The sequence below is a fragment of the Cynocephalus volans genome, chromosome 5 (assembly GCF_027409185.1).
Source record: "Cynocephalus volans isolate mCynVol1 chromosome 5, mCynVol1.pri, whole genome shotgun sequence".
In the NCBI taxonomy this organism is placed as follows: domain Eukaryota; kingdom Metazoa; phylum Chordata; class Mammalia; order Dermoptera; family Cynocephalidae; genus Cynocephalus; species Cynocephalus volans.
In genome coordinates this window covers 163,764,624-163,771,770 of record NC_084464.1, presented here as the reverse complement: position 1 = coordinate 163,771,770, position 7,147 = coordinate 163,764,624, and the positions used below count along the sequence as shown (strand labels likewise).

General features: G+C 44.0%; 1 pseudogene; it reads left to right on the top strand.

Moving 5' to 3' along the window:
* The first annotated feature begins 264 nt into the window (after window positions 1–264).
* On the top strand, window positions 265–1,612 carry LOC134378660 (tubulin alpha-1B chain-like; annotated as a pseudogene).
* Window positions 1,613–7,147: the final 5,535 nt, after the last annotated feature.

Below are 7,147 nucleotides of genomic sequence, written 5' to 3'. Positions count from 1 at the left end.
AAACAGCAGGATTTTGCTAAATATATCGCAGAGGAATTCTTACCTTATTTTTAAAATCTCAGCAAAAGTGTTTCAGTCATTTGTCATCCACAATCATGTTTTCAAAATTAAGGTGTAGTTTTTGGACTTCTTTGTTTTTGTCATCTTCAAGAAGAGGCATCACTATCAACAGCAAGTGTGCTACCTGCACTCTTAGCTTGTGGGGACAGTAATGGGGAGCCGGTGTCTGCTCCTGTCGCCTGCACATCCTAACCAGTAGCCACCATGCGTGAGTGCATCTCCACCCACGTTGCCCAGGCTGGTGTCCAGATTGGCAGTGCCTGCTGGGAGCTCTACTGCTGGGAAAACAGCTTCCAGCCCGATGGCCAGATGCCAAGTGACAAGACTGTTGGGGGAGGAGATGACTCCTTCGACACCTTCTTCAGTGAGATGGGCATTGGCAAGCATGTGCCCAGAGCAGTGTTTGTAGAACTGGAACCCACGGTCATTGAGGAAGTTCTCACTGGCACCTACTGCCAGCTCTTCTACCCTGAGCAACTCATCACAGGCAAGGAAGATGCTGCCAATAACTATGCCCGTATCCACTACACCATTGACAAGGAGATCACTGACCTCCTGTTGGACAGAATTCACCAGCTGGCTGACCAGTGTACAGGTCTTCAGGGCCTCTTGGTTTTCCACAGCTTTGGTGGAGAAACTGGTGCTGGGTTCACCTCCCTGCTGATGGAATGTCTCTCTGTTGATTATGGCAAGAACTCCAAGCTAGAGTTCTCCATTTACCCATCACCCCGGGTTTCCACAGCTGTAGTGGAGCCCTACAGCTCCATCCTCACCACCCACAGCATGCTGGAGCTCTCTGATTGTGCCTTCATGGTAGACAGTGAGGCCATGTGTGACATCTGTCATAGAAACCTCGACATTGAGTGCCCAACCTACACTAAAGTCAATCGCCTTATTAGTCAGATTGTGTCCTCCGTCACTGCTTCCCTTGGATTCAATGGAGCCCTGAATGTTGATCTGACAGGATTCCAGACCAACGTGGTGCCCAATCCCCCCATCCACTTCCCTCTTGTCACACATGCTCCGTTCATCTCTTATGAGAAAGCCTACCGTGAACAGCTTTCTGTAGCAGAGACCGTAAATGCTTGCTTTGAGCCAGCCAACCAGATGGTGAAGTGTGACCCTCACCATGGTGAATACAGGGCTTGCTGCCTGTTGTACTGTGGTGATGTGGTTCCCAAAGATGTCAAGGCTGCCATTGCCACCATTGAGAACAATCGCAGCATCCAGTTTCTAGATCGGTGCCCCACTGGCTTCGAGGTTGGCATTGATTGCCAGCCTCCCACTGTGGGTCCTGGTGGAGACTGACCATGGCACAGTGAGCACGTGCGTGCTCAGCAGCACCTCAGCCGTCACTGAGCCCTGGGCTCCCCTGGACCACAAGCTTGACCTGATGTATGCCAAGTGTGCCTTTGTTCACTGGTATGTGGGGGAGGGCAGGGAACAGGGAGCTTTCTGAGGCCTGTGAGGACATGGCTGCTCTTGAGAAGGATTATAGGAGGTGGGTGTGGGTTCTGTTGGAGGAGAGGGTGAGGAAGGAGGGGAATACTGAGTATCCCTTTCTGTCAGCCCCGCAGTCGTGCTCCCAGAACTTCAGCTTCAGCATTAGCTGGCAGGCATGAAAGCTTTCTGGTTAGATTGGCTTCACTCAACTGCGATTAGGTCGCACTTTTCCAAGTGCACCTGTACAATCTTTGCATCATGTCTCAAAGTAAAGGCTTCAACAACAAAGATATATCAACAGCATTATTGTTCCTTAAAACCGCTCTCTAATAGACTTGGTGCTACCTAGAAATAAATAGTGCAGCTGCTACCCTTTCTGAGCTACACTTCGGTTTGAATTCATTCCTTTCGTAAGTAGAATACATTAGTCTAGGTGAAAAACGGGAAAAGTGAGCACACGCAAGCCTCTGTCCACGGTACTGAAACACTTCACTCGGGCTCCAAGATTCTGCAGCCATTTCCTCCATATTCAATCAGCAATTCTTCTGAAATTTTTCCTTTTATTGTCTCTTACTTTCCAGTTTCATTGCTACTAATATATCTCAGCCCCACATTACCTTCCCGAAATGCATTTCCCAAGAGTTGAATAGCCCTGTGTACTCAGGAAAGAAATGGGGAAGAAACCACCAAGCCAGTGCCAGTCTCAGGGGGATTTTCCCTTTTTGGGAAGTAGGCTATTTTCTAAATTAGTTGACATCTGTATGTCTTAAGTTTCAGTCCAGATAATGCAATTTTAGTAGAGTGTATTAGTTTGAATTTAGGTTTTAACAGTGTTTTAACTGTAAGGGCATTATTTTATTTCAGCAACTATAAATCACAGTAGGCTGAAGAGCTATAACAACTATTTCAAAATGTCAGTGGTTTGATGAAATAAATGATAATTCCTTCCTTATACCACATCTAATCGAGTGTTTGGCGAGCAGCCTTCGTGTGCAGTGATCAGAGGCCTGGGAAAATAAAAGAGATGAGACATTTTCTGTACTATGTGGAATGGAGAGTGCAGAATAGTTCTTAATTCATGTTTCGTGTCATGAAGAGTGATTTTTGATTGTTGGTTCTTTAATAGATCGTGCACAAGACACAGAACTGCTCTTAGAGTTTCTATTTTTGTCTTTGTTATTCCACAGAGTACCGTCTCTCAAATGCTAGGGCAAGACTCTTCTGCTTTTACAGGATTCATAAGAAAGGGTTAGCACATACTGCCAAGACATTTTTCTTTAACTGCAATGAGTAACAATGAGCAATTTAAAAGAAAGACATGTGTCGTTGCTCTGCTCTGCCTTAAAATCAAAGAGCTTATATGATTTTTAGATTAGATTTTTAAAATATTTTGTCTTTTTTTTTTTTACTGGTTAATGTAACCAAAATTTAAAAACAATTCTTAATTATAATTGGTTTTAATAGATAATCACTTTTTAAAAATATAATGTCATCTATGTGGTGTTCTAATAAGATGATTCTAATGGAATTCAAATTTTAGACATAAAAAAAATTTTAGACATAGCTTTGAAAAACATTCATATAAATTATGTTTATACATGAAAAAATGTATGCATATCAGTAACATGGAGTTGATGAGTAACAATTATATATATTTATTTAGTGTTTGCTGAATGCCAGATAAAACGTGAGGTACCAGCCATCATTAAACTTTGAGGTACAAGACAATCCTATGTAAATATCCAACATAAACATACTGGAGGAAAGCAAGTAAAAATCTAGTCCATGTCTGATATTATCACCCCACAGCGTATTCTATGTTCAATTATAATATTGACATACTTCCTCTAGAAGAGAAAAAATGTCCAAAGAGTTTTTTTTATAGTGAAAATAAATGTTCTTTATTATACATTATAGGTTGACTTGTGTGCCTCAAAAAGATACATTGGAGTCCTGACCCCAGTACCTATGACTGTAACCCTATTTAAAAAAGGGTCTTTACAGATGTAGTCAAGTTAGAAAGAGATCTGAGTAAGAAAGAAGAGACAGATGCGGACAAGTGGGAAGAAAGCCACGTGACAGTGGTTGCAGAGTCGGAGTGGGGCATCTGCAAGATCACCGAGGCCTGCTGGTACCGCCACAGGCCGACAGAGACGAGGCACGGTCCTCCCCTGCAGGCTGCAGAGGCCATGGCCCTGCAAACGCCTTGATTTCAGACTTCCAGCCTCCAAAAATGTAAGACAATGCATTTCTGTTGTTTTAAGCCACCCAGTTTGTGGTACTCTGTTACAGCAAGCCCTAGGAAACTAATGCAATCTATCACAAATGAACTCGGAAAACAAATTATAAAGTACAGACTTAATTCCTTTTCATTCTAATAGAGTTAGCCATAATCAAATCTATAGTTTTAACTGAATTGCTTTATAGGTTTAGCTGGTTCTGGGAAGCTCCAAGTGGAGGAAATAGTCAGATTTGATCAGAAGGAGCAGGTGGCTCTTTGCCAGGAGATTTGGATCCTGGTTGCTGCTGTGGGACCTCCCACAGGACCTGAGTAGGTGTGCTGGTTCCCACTTGTTCTATGCAGACCTGACTGACCCATTCATCAGTAGGTGATAGGGAAAAATCATAAAACATGGGAACAATCTGGATTGGTTTTCTACGGGGTGGTGGTCTAAGTCAAGGCATGAAGCAGGAACCCCCTCGAGCCCCAAACACAATCAGGGACATGGAGAAGCATGGGGGTCTCAGGATTTAGCTTGAATCATTTGAAGATAAAATCTACAAGACCTTTTTTGCTCTGAATTGTATTACAGTTATTTTCAGTTAGAAATGGAGGTTTCTGACTTTTACAGGAAATACTCTAGATTGGAGCCGTTTAGTTTTATGTGAGATGGTTTTGGTTTATAACCTATCAAATGTTCTTTGGCATATGTCTCAGTGATGTAACTGTGAAGCTCTAAGATGAAAATGCTTGAAGCTGTTAAATTGATCTGTTCATGAGATTGCTTAAAAACATGCAAATGAATAAGTTTAAAAAAAAATATTTAAAATTCTAAGCTTAAAATTATCCATGAAGTGAGGTGTGATGTCCCAGGAAAGAGGGCCAGGGGGCTGCACGAGAGCCAGAGCTGGAAGGAGATCATCTGAGCTTTGCATGTTCACAGCCTCGGGGGAGGGAAGGAGGCCAGACATCAATGCAGACATGACATGGAGGGGTTCCACTGTGGGGGTGCCACAGGGCTCTGAGAGGGACATCTCTCCACACTGAGTGCCTGGGAAGTCCTCACTGTGGTCATGACATTTCACTGAAAGGAAGGCAGGGGAGGGGGTGGGTCACAAATGTCATTGTGAGGTCCCAACACCTGCTTTGATCTGTCACATTCCAGGATGAGATGACAATGACTAGGTTTTATAAGAAGTTTCCTCCACTTGCTTCCAAGTCTACAGTGCACTTGGTAACTATAGTTCAGCTTTGTAATTAACATCTTGAATAGGTAATGAGATATTCTCAGACGGCTCCGGAGTCCCTAGAGAAAGAATGTGTTGTGCTCAATATAATTTTCTTGTTAAGTGAATTTTAATTTCTCAGAGATGTTATTCCAGGTATTATGTATATGGTAATTCAATTAAGAAGGGCAGGTGATTAACCAAGACTTTTTGCTCCTTGACCACGGAGCTGTAGCAGAAACCAGACTGTACTCAGATTGGCTGTAATGCTGTTTCACATTTATTTTAAAAGGTCAGGGGATGCCTTCCTTTGTTCAGAGATTAAAAAGAATTTTTGTACACATAAAACATTTTTTCAAAGTTAGTAAATATTGATCCCTAGCATCCTAAGAGTGTTGTGCTTTTAAGGGGTCAAAGTTCATGCACACCTTCCCCAATATCAGTGTCGGTATCTTGGGCAATCAATACCCAGTGGCTGCTTCTCAACACAGACTCACCTGGGCCCCGGCTGTACCCGCTCTGCATCGGAACCACCTGAATGCAAGTGGAACACGAAGCATCGGAAATTCCCACAACTGCTCCTCTCTGCTTGCAACGTGGACATTCATCGTACAGGCACAGGTGACTGTTCTCCACCTGCATGAGCCTACCTTGATCACATGAGCAGGCTTTCTACATACTGGCTACCCAAGGGGCGGGTGCTTGGGCCTGGCCCCGCTGACGGTGTGTGTAGTAGCCACACGCAGGCAGCGCCAGGAAACTGGTCTTCCCGTATGAGTGATGCGGCTCATGGTTACCAGTGATCTTGGGAAAGTGGAGTTTAGAAAGAGGAGTGTGCACCGGAGCAATTAAGATCCGTCATGGCGGCCTGTCCTCACACCTGCCCTACGTCCGTTGTGTCATTGTGCTGTGCTTGATGTGAGGTTTCCTCCCCAGAACTCATGGTCCCCGTGCTCATGGTCACACTGTGCTGTTCAGGAGTGGTTGGTTTACTTTACAGCTATTATCAGGTGTATTTAGAAGTCTGTTTGGAACCCTGAGGGAGAGGGATCCCCCACACCGCACGGCTGAGCCATGGATGCCTTTGCAAATGAGAGGAGACCCTAAGATCTGCAGGTGTAGTCTGCTACTATTCATGATAGTTCTTTTGTATAAAATTGCCACATAATCTGAATTAGTGAATACTGAACCGTTGCTCCTAGAGGAAATACTGGGGCAGGCTCCTGTGAGCCTCTCGCCACAATATTTTTGGTTGCTGATCAATGCATAACCTTCTTTTATGTGTGTTTCAGTTAAAAGACACTTTATTTAATATACTCATGGCCAGCAGCACTATAGGTCATCCCTGAGTGAGGCTCCTCCAATGCATGTGTTTTCTCTGTGAGGCACATGACAGCCTTCTGGTGCTCAGGGACACTGGACAGCACCTCAGCCCTGTCTTTGGGGCCATTTTGAACCGCAAAATCACCAACAAAAAGCATAAAAATTCAGAAAACGTAGCTGTAGGTCTACAAGGGGAGGCCACTTGCTTAGAGGACAAGCTGAAACAGGAAGGCAGGTTAGCAGGGAGCGTACACGTTGGGAGCCTCAAATTTTTTGCACTATGTGCATTTCTGCAAATAACCTCCTAAGCTCCATGAGTATTCATTCGGGGTTACAAATAAATTTTAGCAAGTGGGTGAATTCACAAATACAGAGTCTGCTACTAATGAAGATCAAATTATTTTGCTAAGTTACTACTCCTAGAACTTACTACTGAGTTCACGAAGTTAAGTTTTGGGGAGCCCACTCAGGTGGAAAATTATAAGGCAGGATAAATCTTATAATAATGGGATGAATAGGGTAGCAATTTGAAAACAGAGCAGACATAATAACATTTTGGGCAAGCTCAGTCTACAGCCAGTAGGGAACCAGGGCTATTGGCAGCCAGTGCAGGACTGTTTGGCTGAGGGTGTCCGAGGGGCCAGTGGAATAGTTCACAGTCCAAGCCCGTGCATGTGAGGAAATGTAATTAAAGGTATCAGAACTGTATTAATAAGATCATTTGTCCATCTCCAGGGGCACCCACCTGGCATGTGTATTTGACCTGCACCTTGACATGTTTTTCAAGATCTCGTTTTCTCTTCCTGACTTAGTTGTCATCAGAGTCTTGGCCCTTAAGGGACAGTTCTGTCTGAACATACAGCCGTCTCCTGGC